General features: G+C 49.3%; 1 long non-coding RNA gene across 1 annotated transcript in view; it reads right to left on the minus strand.

Moving 5' to 3' along the window:
* Positions 1 to 4,366, minus strand: part of LOC130282298 (uncharacterized) — a 98,485-nt gene extending 94,119 nt beyond the window's left edge. Inside the window, exon 1 of the long non-coding RNA XR_008846325.1 lies at positions 4,306 to 4,366. This is a non-coding gene — a long non-coding RNA (uncharacterized LOC130282298). The remainder of the gene's footprint in view (positions 1 to 4,305) is intronic.
* Between the last annotated feature and the right edge of the window lie 8,186 nt (positions 4,367 to 12,552).

The raw sequence follows: 12,552 nt of genomic DNA on the forward strand, positions 1-12,552 counted from the left end.
GCTTCAGAGAATCTTTCGGCCTCAGTGGCTTCACCAACCACTGTCTTGTTCTCTGTAGCTTCAGAGGACCTCCGACATGGGTCCATCTCAGTTTCAACTTTATAGGACTTCCCACCTGGTTTCACCACAGTTTTTACTTCAGTGGATTTCTCACATGGTTTCACCTCATCCCTTCCAGCTTTCTCTTCAGGGGCACCAGCTTCCTCAGGTTTGGCTTCAGAGTCTTTGGCTCCTTCAGATTCTTGTGTAGAATCAGCTTCTACTACTGTTTGGCTCTTCTCTGCAGCTTCTTCAGGCTTACTCTTTTCTTCACCTGTAGCTTCAGTTGTGCCACTCTCTTTACTCATAGCTTTTGAGGTTGACTCTGGTTTAGCTTTTGCTTCAGAGGATTTCTCTGCCTCAGCATTACCTTCAGAATTTTTGGTCTGCTCAGGTTCAGAGGATTTCCTGCCTGACTTCTCCTTAGTCTCAACTTCAGAGCATTTCACACCAGGTTTCAGCTCAGTCCTAGCTTCAGAGGACTTCTTACAGGGCTTCACCTCAATCTTAGCATTAGAGGACTTTTTACCGGGCTTCAGAGAAAGCATCCCTGTATCACGTAACTTCTGCCCCAGAAGCCTTTCTTGAGCCAATTCCACCATAGCTTGGTCTCTGCTCTCTTTTAGAACTTCCTGGTCCTCTTCCTTTTTCTCACATTTTCCCTGCTTACACTGGAGCTTAGCGGACTTCATCCTCTCACTGTCAAGTAACTCTGTCAAGTCCCTGACAGTATCTTCCAAAGACAGCAATTGTTTACTCAACTGTTCATTGTCTGCTAGCACAGCCACCTGCTTGTAGAGTTGCGCTCCCAGCAAAACGAAGGCAGCTACATGGGACCTTCTGCGCGTTTCGTTCTGCGCTTCCAGGCTCTCTTTTAAGATCTTCATGTCATCTTCCAGCTTTATATATTTCAGCTGCTCACTTTTGAGTTGTGCAGAGATCATCTTCTCACTGTCCAGCAACTGTTTCTTGGTCTTCTCTTACTAATTGATAAGTTTTCCACTCTCACCAATCTGTTCAGATAGATCTGAGATCTCCTGTTGCAAGTTCTTGTTTTCATGTTGCAGAGTCTCAACTTGTTCCAGGGCCTCCTCATACTGCTCACGGAGCAAGTCATGACGAGTAGATTGAAGAGCATGTGCAAGGGTATTCTTCGCCTTGACTTCCTCCTCAAGTTGTCTCTTAGCTTTAGAGACACTCTCCAGATTGCTGGCAAGAGCATCAACTTTCATCTTCATTTCATTCTTCTCTTTTTCAATTTTTTCCATGGCTGCCAGCCTTGCCTTGTGATCACTCCGCAGAGCCTGATATGCACCATGTAGAAGACTCACTTCTTCTTCCTGGAATGATATCCGCTTGGCCAGACTCTGCACTTCACTCTCCTTGCTGGTCACAAGACCCTGGGAGCGGGACAGTTCCTCATGCAGAGCCACAAACTCCCTTTTGTGATGCTCCATGATTTTTTCCAGCAGAAGCCTCGCTTCTTGCTCTTTCTTAAAGTCAGCAAGTGATTTGTCCTTCTCCTCTGTCAAGCGATGCACCTCTTTTTCTTTCTCCATCAACTTCACAGAAACCATCTGCAGAGTTTCTTCCAGATTCTGGATCTGCTCCAGTTTTTTTTCAAGGCCAGCTCATCTTTTCCGAGACCTTTTACTGACAGCAGTCTCCTCACTCTCGCTGTTAGACCTTGAGACATCCTCTGGTCCTCTGTCAGACACTTGACCCAGCTCTTCTCCATCTCTAGATGAAGTCTCCCCCTTTTTCGGGGTTGCGGCCACTTGTGCTTCATTATTATCATCAACAACAGGTGCCACTGACACCTGGCACTCTTCCTCTCCCACCACGTTGGCAACTCTGGAGACTCTTGCTAAACACTCCCGTCGGACCGGCAATCCCTTGGAGGTAAGTTTGTTGCCCCTAGCAACAACTTCAATGGCTCTGGGCACCAGCGAATCCAGGTGATTCCCAAACAGTTCCTCTGAACTGTCCCTCAGCTCCTTGGCAGACTTTTCTTTTGTCTTGTCACAGTCTCTCCATGGCCTGGAAAAAATTACTAGGGCTCCTGGGTCTGCAACAATATGTGGTCCAGCGGTTCGACCTTCCTGGTTACGACCTCTCTCTAGTTCAGACACCACATCTTCTTCACTTAGGACTCTGTCTGTGAACGTAAGCGCAGCCCCCAGCTCCACCAGTACTCTTCCGGAGTTTTGGTTTTTCCACAGCCATCTCTGTAGCTTCTTTTCCAGTCACCTCTTTAACTTGACTCGTGGACTGTTCTTCAGCTCCCCTAGTGGTCTGGCACACTCCCACCTGAGATATACCTAGGGTCTGCTGACACTCCCCGTCCTCATCCTCTGCTGAGTTACTGTCCGCTGCTATGTGGTGAAAACCAAATGTTGTGTTCCTGCTCTAGTCACCTGACTATCTTCCCACAACTGCTGAAAAAACAGAAAATCCTTCCCCAGTACTACTTCATACTCTAAGGTAGGCTCTATTGCAACCTTGTGACTTGTGGTACCATAGGGAGTTGAAATACACACACTAACTGTTTTATAACCTGAAATACCGGCTTGTATAGACATTACAGCAGGGTCCGGCTTTCTGCAGCTGGTCTTTACCAGACTTATTACACATTTTGGATCTAACAAAACCATCATCTTTTTACCTTCTATTTCCAGCTCACACAGGTTTTCTTTTGTCCTGCGAGAGGTGGCAACAGTACTCTTTACATCAGAACACATTAACATAAGTGTTTCAAGAAAAACATTATCAGCCTGCATGAGTTCACAATATACAGCACCATTCACACAGTCCAGTAGAGACCCCCCAGTCCTCACTACTTCCGGAACCTTTGGGTGCGAACTCTCAGGTGAACTCTCGGCATCCCACAGCTGCCAGAAATACGGAAAGTCTCTGCCCAGTACAATTTCAACTGTAAGTTCCGCACATACCTCCATCATATGGCTTACTGTCCCAAAACATGTATCAAAGGTAATTTGAACAGTCTTACCGGGCTCCGGGGGCGGGACTTAACAAATGGAATTATTTCTGGCATAATCCGAGATACAGTCTGGCAACAATCCAAGTCCACCCACAGTGGGATTCCGCCCACCAACAACTCACGGGACCTCGGCTTCATCCTGGCAGCCACCATTGTGGCCCACGTCGGTTGCCCCCAGCAACGGCCTGTCGATGTCCTTTTTCCAGAAAAAAAACCTTGATCCGTTGCCCCTAGCAACGCTCCTCCACAGACACCATCCTGTGGTTGAACTCCTCTGCTGGGCTCCTCCGACTTGCAATCTTGCAGGGGGTTGCTCCTAGCAACGGCTCCTCTCCAACTCGTCCGTTGTTTGCCCTTGGCAACGGGTTGCCCTTAGCAACAGCGTGCCCGCATCCTCCACCAAAATGTGACGAACCGTCTTGGGGATTAGCTCTGGGATCGTCCTGGTCACTTGCCACGGGACACGTTCCTCACAATAACACAGCAGACCACAGTTCCTCATACAAGTCTGGTTCCACATGTTGCAGGTAAAAACAAAACATAAACAGGAACAAAAATAAAGCCCTAGACTGTCTGGTCACTGACTATACATGTAAGCATGCCCTGTCTATCAACTGGTGAGCTCCCCTCATCCAGTTAAAAACCTGTGCCACCTGCAACCTGTTTTACTACCAGTTCACACCCGAACTTGGACCACTCGCAGCTCCTTCTGTGTGTTACCTATACAGGGCCCGTGTGTCTCCCCCTCTAACAGCCAGCATACTGTTTCCCAGGGAGAGCCCCCACTATTCTGTTTCCTTTCCTTTTAAACACACTTTCCCTTCCTGATACCTCATTAATCAGGCCACAGGTGGATTCTCCAGAGTTAGCAAGGGAAATACACCCTTTCCTTGCCACACTGCCACAATACATATAACAATAATAACAATTTAAGAAAATATATTATCTGACATTATAATACACACATAATTAATTTAACTGTAGAACTCTGGTGGGCCCAACACCTTGTGCTGCCAAGTCCAAAGCCACGGGACAGCTAATAGTGCTGGGACATCACATGTCCAACACCCCTTGTCAGACTACAGTCACCCAAACTAATTTCAGCGTAGCAACTGGTATAGCTGTGCTGAGCCACAACAGAAATGCCACACATATGGCATAGAGAACAGCTATTAACTCATGAACACTGCCATTTCAATGAAATGTAGAACCTATGTAAAGAGAGTGATACATTGCTCTTACAGGTATGTGGGCCTTTATTGTACCTCTGCATAATATTGATGTCAAGGAATAGCTCCAGGCATGGCAGTTGACAGACCATAAAATGGCAGCACACAGAGGGTGCATGGGACAGTGATATGACCTTCATGTGCTGCCATACCGGCATCATGCACTTGATTCTTGTGCTTTAATACAGTTGGGTCTGCTCCTATACCTAAAGGGTATAAACATGTGGTAGCCCTTGGGGGTGTTGGTAATGGGGGTATTGTTTCGGTAGATGAGGGGTTAATGTTAACCCTATAGTTCGTGACGCCAGGCTGGGGTAATTCTCCGGCCTATCGCCGCCCTTCCCAGTAACGATAGGTGCATGTAATAAAATGACTGAAGATCCACAAAGTAGTTGAACTTTAACTTGAAGAACTTTACTTAGATGATTGCGGTACATCCAGTGAACAATAACAGTCTCAGGCAAACAGTCTCTATATATCTCAGAAATAAAAAAGCACAAACTGATACGCTCCGTAGTGTAACACCAAAGGTGAGTTGGTAACGCTAAGTGTGAATTGCGCTTACCACATGAAGTTGTACTCCAACCAAGCACAACAATGGAACAGGGCGTATCATCAAAAGGTCTCTCCAGCTTCGTCCCGCTGAAATAGAATCACGATAAAAACAAGCAATCTCCAGGTAGCAGAGCGGGATCAATGGAAGCGCTGAGACCAGATACGAAGTTAAAAGGATTTATTTCCCATAATGCAACGCGTTTCACGGTCACCCGCTTCCTCAGGCATGCCTGAGGAAGCGGGTGACCGTGAAACGCGTTGCATTATGGGAAATAAATCCTTTTAACTTCTTATCTGGTCTCAGTGCTTCCATTGATCCCGCTCTGCTACCTGGAGATTGCTTGTTTTTATCGTGATTCTATATATCTCAATGACTGACAATTGTTGCGGACCTTGAATGAAATTAAAGTCTCTGAATTTAGGGTAATTATTGCAGATCTGTCCGGAATTAGAGGATAGATAAGGTCCGGTGATCCTGCAGAGTGCTTAGGGATTGATACACTCGCGATCCTAGATATGTCAGCCGTTGCCACAAGGCTCAGGCCTAACTCACTGCGATAGACAGCTGCGCAGATCCTGCTCATTTGACAGCCTGGGAACAAGAGAAGAGATGCTTACTGCTTGGCCGCGCAGGAACAAGAGAGAGAACAATGGCCACCGCTCCCTTATATGGGCAGGGGACGGGGTGAATCTGATTGGTCCGAAAATCTGTCATTCACTGTTACACAGTGTGATGGGATTGACTACGTCACAGGGACCTCCAAAGGTCCTCAAGCAGAAATACCATAGAGTTCACCTAATCACATGACGCGCAGGTTCTGCTACGCTATAGACAGGTAATTAACTATTTATAGGCATTGATATAATATTTACATGCTTCCTAATTAAGCTATTAGTGCAATAACTATCTGGATGAAAGGTGACCAGGGGTGAACTAGACAATGGGGACCCCGACGTCCTAGGGACTCTGGCTAAGGGGACCCACACACGTAGGTACTGGATAGGATACGGTACCGGGACACCACAAACACATATGGGGAGATTTATCAAAACCTGAGCAAAGAAAAGTTGCCAAGTTGCCCATAGCAACCAATCAGATTGCTTCTTTTATTTTTCAGAAGCCTTTTCCAAAATGAAATTGTTACGCCGAGCGCTCCGGGTTCCCGCTCCTCCCCGGAGCGCTCGCCACATCCTCGCTACTGCAGCGCCCCGGTCAGATCCACTGACCGGGTACGCTGCGATACCGCCTCCAGCCGGGATGCGATTCGCGATGCGGGTGGCGCCCGCTCGCGATGCGCACCCCGGCTCCCGTACCTGACTCGCTCTCCGTCGGTCCTGTCCCGGCGCGCGCGGCCCCGCTCCCTAGGGCGCGCGCGCGCCGGGTCTCTGCGATTTAAAGGGCCACTGCGCCACTGATTGGCGCAGTTGTTCTAATTAGTGTGTTCACCTGTGCACTCCCTATGTATACCTCACTTCCCCTGCACTCCCTCGCCGGATCTTGTTGCCATTGTGCCAGTGAAAGCGTTTCCTTGTGTGTTCCTAGCCTGTGTTCCAGACCTCCTGCCGTTGCCCCTGACTACGATCCTTGCTGCCTGCCCCGACCTTCTGCTACGTCCGACCTTGCTCTTGTCTACTCCCTTGTACCGCGCCTATCTTCAGCAGTCAGAGAGGTTGAGCCGTTGCTAGTGGATACGACCTGGTTACTACCGCCGCTGCAAGACCATCCCGCTTTGCGGCGGGCTCTGGTGAATACCAGTAGTAACTTAGAACCGGTCCACTAGCACGGTCCACGCCAATCCCTCTCTGGCACAGAGGATCCACCTCCTGCCAGCCGAATCGTGACAGTAGATCCGGCCATGGATCCCGCTGAAGTTCCACTGCCAGTTGTCGCCGACCTCACCACGGTGGTCGCCCAGCAGTCGCAACAGATAGCGCAACAAGGCCACCGGCTGTCTCAACTGACCGTGATGCTACAGCAGCTACTACCACAGCTTCAACAATCATCTCCTCCGCCTGCTCCTGCACCTCCTCCGCAGCGAGTGGCCGCTTCCGGCCTACGACTATCCTTGCCGGATAAATTTGATGGGGACTCTAAGTTTTGCCGTGGCTTTCTTTCACAATGTTCCCTGCACTTGGAGATGATGTCGGACCAGTTTCCTACTGAAAGGTCTAAGGTGGCTTTCGTAGTCAGCCTTCTGTCTGGGAAAGCTCTGTCATGGGCCACACCGCTCTGGGACCGCAATGACCCCGTCACTGCCTCTGTACACTCCTTCTTCTCAGAAATTCGAAGTGTCTTTGAGGAACCTGCCCGAGCCTCTTCTGCTGAGACTGCCCTGTTGAACCTGGTCCAGGGTAATTCTTCCGTTGGCGAGTACGCCATACAATTCCGTACTCTTGCTTCCGAATTATCCTGGAATAATGAGGCCCTCTGCGCGACCTTTAAAAAAGGCCTATCCAGCAACATTAAAGATGTTCTGGCCGCACGAGAAATTCCTGCTAACCTGCATGAACTCATTCATCTAGCCACTCGCATTGACATGCGTTTTTCCGAAAGGCGTCAGGAGCTCCGCCAGGATATGGACTTTGTTCGCACGAGGCGTTTTTTCTCCCCGACTCCTCTCTCCTCTGGTCCTCTGCAATCCGTTCCTGTGCCTTCCGCCGTGGAGGCTATGCAAGTTGACCGGTCTCGCTTGACACCTCAAGAGAGGACACGACGCCGCATGGAGAATCTTTGCCTGTACTGTGCCGGTACCGAACACTTCCTGAAGGATTGTCCTATCCGTCCTCCCCGCCTGGAAAGACGTACGCTGACTCCGCACAAAGGTGAGACAGTTCTTGATGTCAACTCTGCTTCTCCACGCCTTACTGTGCCTGTGCGGATATCTGCCTCTACCTTCTCCTTCTCTACCATGGCCTTCTTGGATTCCGGATCTGCAGGAAATTTTATTTTGGCCTCTCTCATCAACAGGTTCAACATCCCGGTGACCAGTCTCGCCAGACCCCTCTACATCAATTGTGTTAACAATGAAAGATTGGACTGTACCGTACGTTACCGCACGGAGCCCCTCCTAATGTGCATCGGACCTCATCACGAAAAAATTGAGTTTTTGGTCCTCTCCAATTGCACTTCCGAAATTCTCCTTGGACTACCGTGGCTTCAACGCCATTCCCCAACCCTTGATTGGTCCACAGGAGAGATCAAGAGCTGGGGTACTTCTTGTTTCAAGGACTGTCTTAAACCGGTTCCCAGTACTCCCTGCCGTGACCCTGTGGTTCCCCCTGTAACCGGTCTCCCTAAGGCTTATATGGACTATGCTGACGTATTTTGCAAAAAACAAGCTGAGACTTTACCTCCTCACAGGCCTTATGACTGTCCTATTGACCTCCTCCCGGGCACTACTCCACCCCGGGGCAGAATTTATCCTCTGTCCGCCCCAGAGACTCTTGCTATGTCTGAATACATCCAGGAAAATTTAAAAAAGGGGTTTATCCGCAAATCCTCCTCTCCTGCCGGAGCTGGATTTTTCTTTGTGTCCAAAAAAGATGGCTCCCTACGTCCTTGCATTGATTACCGCGGACTTAATAAAATCACGGTAAAGAACCGCTACCCCTTACCTCTTATCTCAGAACTCTTTGATCGCCTTCAAGGTGCCCACATCTTTACCAAACTGGACTTAAGAGGTGCTTATAATCTCATCCGCATCAGGGAGGGGGACGAATGGAAAACTGCATTTAACACTAGAGATGGACACTTTGAGTATCTGGTCATGCCCTTTGGCCTGTGCAACGCCCCTGCCGTCTTCCAAGACTTTGTTAATGAAATTTTTCGTGATCTCTTATATTCCTGTGTTGTTTTGTATCTGGACGATATTCTGATTTTTTCTGCCAACTTAGAGGAACACCGCCAGCATGTCCGCATGACTCGTGATCTTTCCACCATATGGAAAGAGACCCAAAATTCTCTTTTACAGGCTTCATCTCGCATGAAAAAGTTTGCCGATAAGAAAAGAAGAGCTCCCCCCATTTTTTCTCCCGGAGACAAGGTATGGCTCTCCGCTAAATATGTCCGCTTCCGTGTCCCCAGCTACAAACTGGGACCACGCTATCTTGGTCCTTTCAAAATCTTGTGCCAAATTAATCCTGTCTCTTACAAACTTCTTCTTCCTCCTTCTCTTCGTATTCCTAATGCCTTTCATGTCTCTCTTCTTAAACCACTCATCATCAACCGTTTCTCTCCCAAACTTGTTTCTCCCACTCCTGTTTCCGGTTCCTCTGACATCTTCTCCGTAAAGGAGATACTGGCCTCCAAGACGGTCAGAGGGAAAAAAAATTTTTTGGTCGATTGGGAGGGCTGTGGTCCTGAAGAGAGATCCTGGGAACCTGAGGACAACATCCTAGACAAAAGTCTGGTCCTCAGGTTCTCAGGCTCCAAGAAGAGGGGGAGACCCAAGGGGGGGGTACTGTTACGCCGAGCGCTCCGGGTCCCCGCTCCTCCCCGGAGCGCTCGCCACATCCTCGCTACTGCAGCGCCCCGGTCAGATCCACTGACCGGGTACGCTGCGATACCGCCTCCAGCCGGGATGCGATTCGCGATGCGGGTGGCGCCCGCTCGCGATGCGCACCCCGGCTCCCGTACCTGACTCGCTCTCCGTCGGTCCTGTCCCGGCGCGCGCGGCCCCGCTCCCTAGGGCGCGCGCGCGCCGGGTCTCTGCGATTTAAAGGGCCACTGCGCCACTGATTGGCGCAGTTGTTCTAATTAGTGTGTTCACCTGTGCACTCCCTATGTATACCTCACTTCCCCTGCACTCCCTCGCCGGATCTTGTTGCCATTGTGCCAGTGAAAGCGTTTCCTTGTGTGTTCCTAGCCTGTGTTCCAGACCTCCTGCCGTTGCCCCTGACTACGATCCTTGCTGCCTGCCCCGACCTTCTGCTACGTCCGACCTTGCTCTTGTCTACTCCCTTGTACCGCGCCTATCTTCAGCAGTCAGAGAGGTTGAGCCGTTGCTAGTGGATACGACCTGGTTACTACCGCCGCTGCAAGACCACCTGCTCCTTGTGTATATTACCTCACTTCCCCTGCACTTCCTTGCCGGATCTTGTTGCCTTGTGCCAGAGAAAGCGTTTAGTGTTGTCCATAGCCTGTGTTCCAGATCTCCTGCTATCCTCATTGACTACGAACCTTGCCGCCTGCCCCGACCTTCTGCTACGTCTGACCTTGCCTCTGCCTAGTCCTTCTGTCCCACGCCTTCTCAGCAGTCAGCGAGGTTGAGCCGTTGCCGGCGGATACGACCTGGTTGCTACCGCTGCAGCAAGACCATCCCGCTTTGCGGCGGGCTCTGGTGAATACCAGTAGTAACTTAGAACCGGTCCACTAGCACGGTCCACGCCAATCCCTCTCTGGCACAGAGGATCCACCTCCTGCCAGCCGAATCGTGACAGAAATAAGCAATGTGATTGGTTGCTATTGGCAACCTTTCCTCTCCCCAATTTTCAATGAATCTCCCCCTATTTAAATGATTTTACTGCTCAGGCAGATATTTCTGTGGAAACTTGTGAAAACGTTTGCAAACATGTCTGTATTTAACTACACTACACTTCTAAAAAAGCAAAAAAAAAAAAAAAAAGGCTGTTGCTTACATATACCTTTTCAGCCATCTAGTGGTGTGATGGGTTTGCATTACAATACATGTGTGTAGTTTCTCATGCTTGGGCTAGTTATTTCGTTAACATTATTTAGGTTACGCTTTCATTATAAGGTTATGCTTTTTGTCAAATGGTTCTACAGTTTATGTTTTTTTCATTTATTTAATAGAATAATTCATAGAATATATATTTATAGAATAGATAATTATACAGTTTTTATTGTACACATATCCATTTTTTCTCAAATATCTTTCTTATACTAGTGCAGTAGCCCCTGTCTGCTCACCGGAATGGTATATGCCAAAGACCAGTCCTGTGTAACATATTGGTGGAACAGAAGACTGTGATGTCTGAATCAATAAACAAGTTCAAGGGGGTCCTGGATGATGATTTTCTGGAAAAAGTATAATACTACAGGTTATGGATAGTAAATTTATGGGGATAGAACGTTGATCCAGGGATTTATTCTGATTGCATCATTGGAGTCGGGAAGGAATTTTTCCGCTGTCATGGGGCAAATGGGGTTTTGACATTCTCTGGTTCAACACAGTAAGGTTTTAGGTTAAACTCGATGAATTCTTGTCTTTTTTTCAACCTTACAAACTATGTTACTTTTCACCTCAAAGAACAATAACACAACACATGGTTTCTGTTTATATTCCTGGGCACAAAAGCTTGGCGGTCACAAAACACAGTCTGTGGTATAAGATACTTAAACAATTATGAAAATGAATTAGAACAGTGTTATAAATGCTGAAACTAAACATAAAACTTTAAATTAGGTCAGTGTTGACTTTACACAGACCTTAGAGCAGTGTTGCTTTCCTCTAGAACAGTGATGGCGAACCTATGGAACGCTTGCCACAGGTGGCACACCGAGCCCCCTCTATGGGCAGGGGGCCATAGTTCGCCATGCGACCCGTGCAGACTTGCGACAGCTCCTCCCCTCAGCTCTCTGAAGGTTTCCGAAGCTAGAGCTGGGGGGAGCGAAGGCAGAGCAGAGGACGCAGGTCTGCACGGGAGAAAGAAGCCACGCCCCAAGCCACGCCCTCTCATCTCCCCCCTCATCTCCCCCCTCAGATCTGCAAGGCAGAAGGAAGGCAGAGCAGGGGAGAGAGGACGTACACAGCTCCTCACCTCCCCTCCCCCTGCTCTGCCTTCGGAGGACGCAAGTTTCCATGGGGAAAAAAAGGCAGAAGAGAAGGGGAGAGAGAACGTACATGGCTCCTCATCTCCTCTGCCTAATGATTTGTATGTGTGAAGGAGACATACTGGACGGGCTGGTGATGAGGGGGGGAGGACAACACAGACTGGGGATGATTTCTATGTGTGAAGGGGACATACTGCAGGGGCTGGGGATAAGGGCAGGACATTACAGACTGGGGAGGATTTCTATGTGTGAAGGGGACATACTGCATGGGCTGGGGATGAGGGGGAGGCATCACAGACGGGATGATTTCTATGTGTGAAGGGGACACACTGCACGGGCTGGGGGTAAGAGGGGGGACATCACAGACTGGGGATGATTTCTATGTGTGAAGGGGGACATACTGCATGGGCTGGTGATAAGGGGGAGGGACATCACAGACTGGGGATAATTTCTATGTGTGAAGGGGGACATTCTGCACGGGTGGGGGGATAAGGGGGAGGGACATCACAGACTGGGGATTATTTCTATGTGTGAAGGGGACATACTGCACAGGCTGGGGATAAGGGGGAGGGACATCACAGACCATGGATGATTTCTATGTGTGAAGGGGGACATACTGCACGGGCTGGGGATAAAGGAGAGGGACATTACAGACTGGGGATGATTTCTATGTGTGAAGGGGACATACTGCACGGGCTGGGGATAAGAGGGGGGACATCACAGACTGGGGATGATTTCTATGTGTGAAGGGGGACATACTGCACGGGCTGGGGATAAGGGGAAGGGACATCACAGACTGGGGATAATTTCTATGTGTGAATGGGGACATTCTGCACGGGTGGGGGATAAGGGGGAGGGACATCACAGACCGGGGATGATTTCTATGTGTGAAGGGGGACATACTGCACGGGCTGGGGATAAGGGGGAGGGACATC

The sequence above is a fragment of the Hyla sarda genome, chromosome 7 (assembly GCF_029499605.1).
Source record: "Hyla sarda isolate aHylSar1 chromosome 7, aHylSar1.hap1, whole genome shotgun sequence".
Lineage (NCBI taxonomy): Eukaryota > Metazoa > Chordata > Amphibia > Anura > Hylidae > Hyla > Hyla sarda.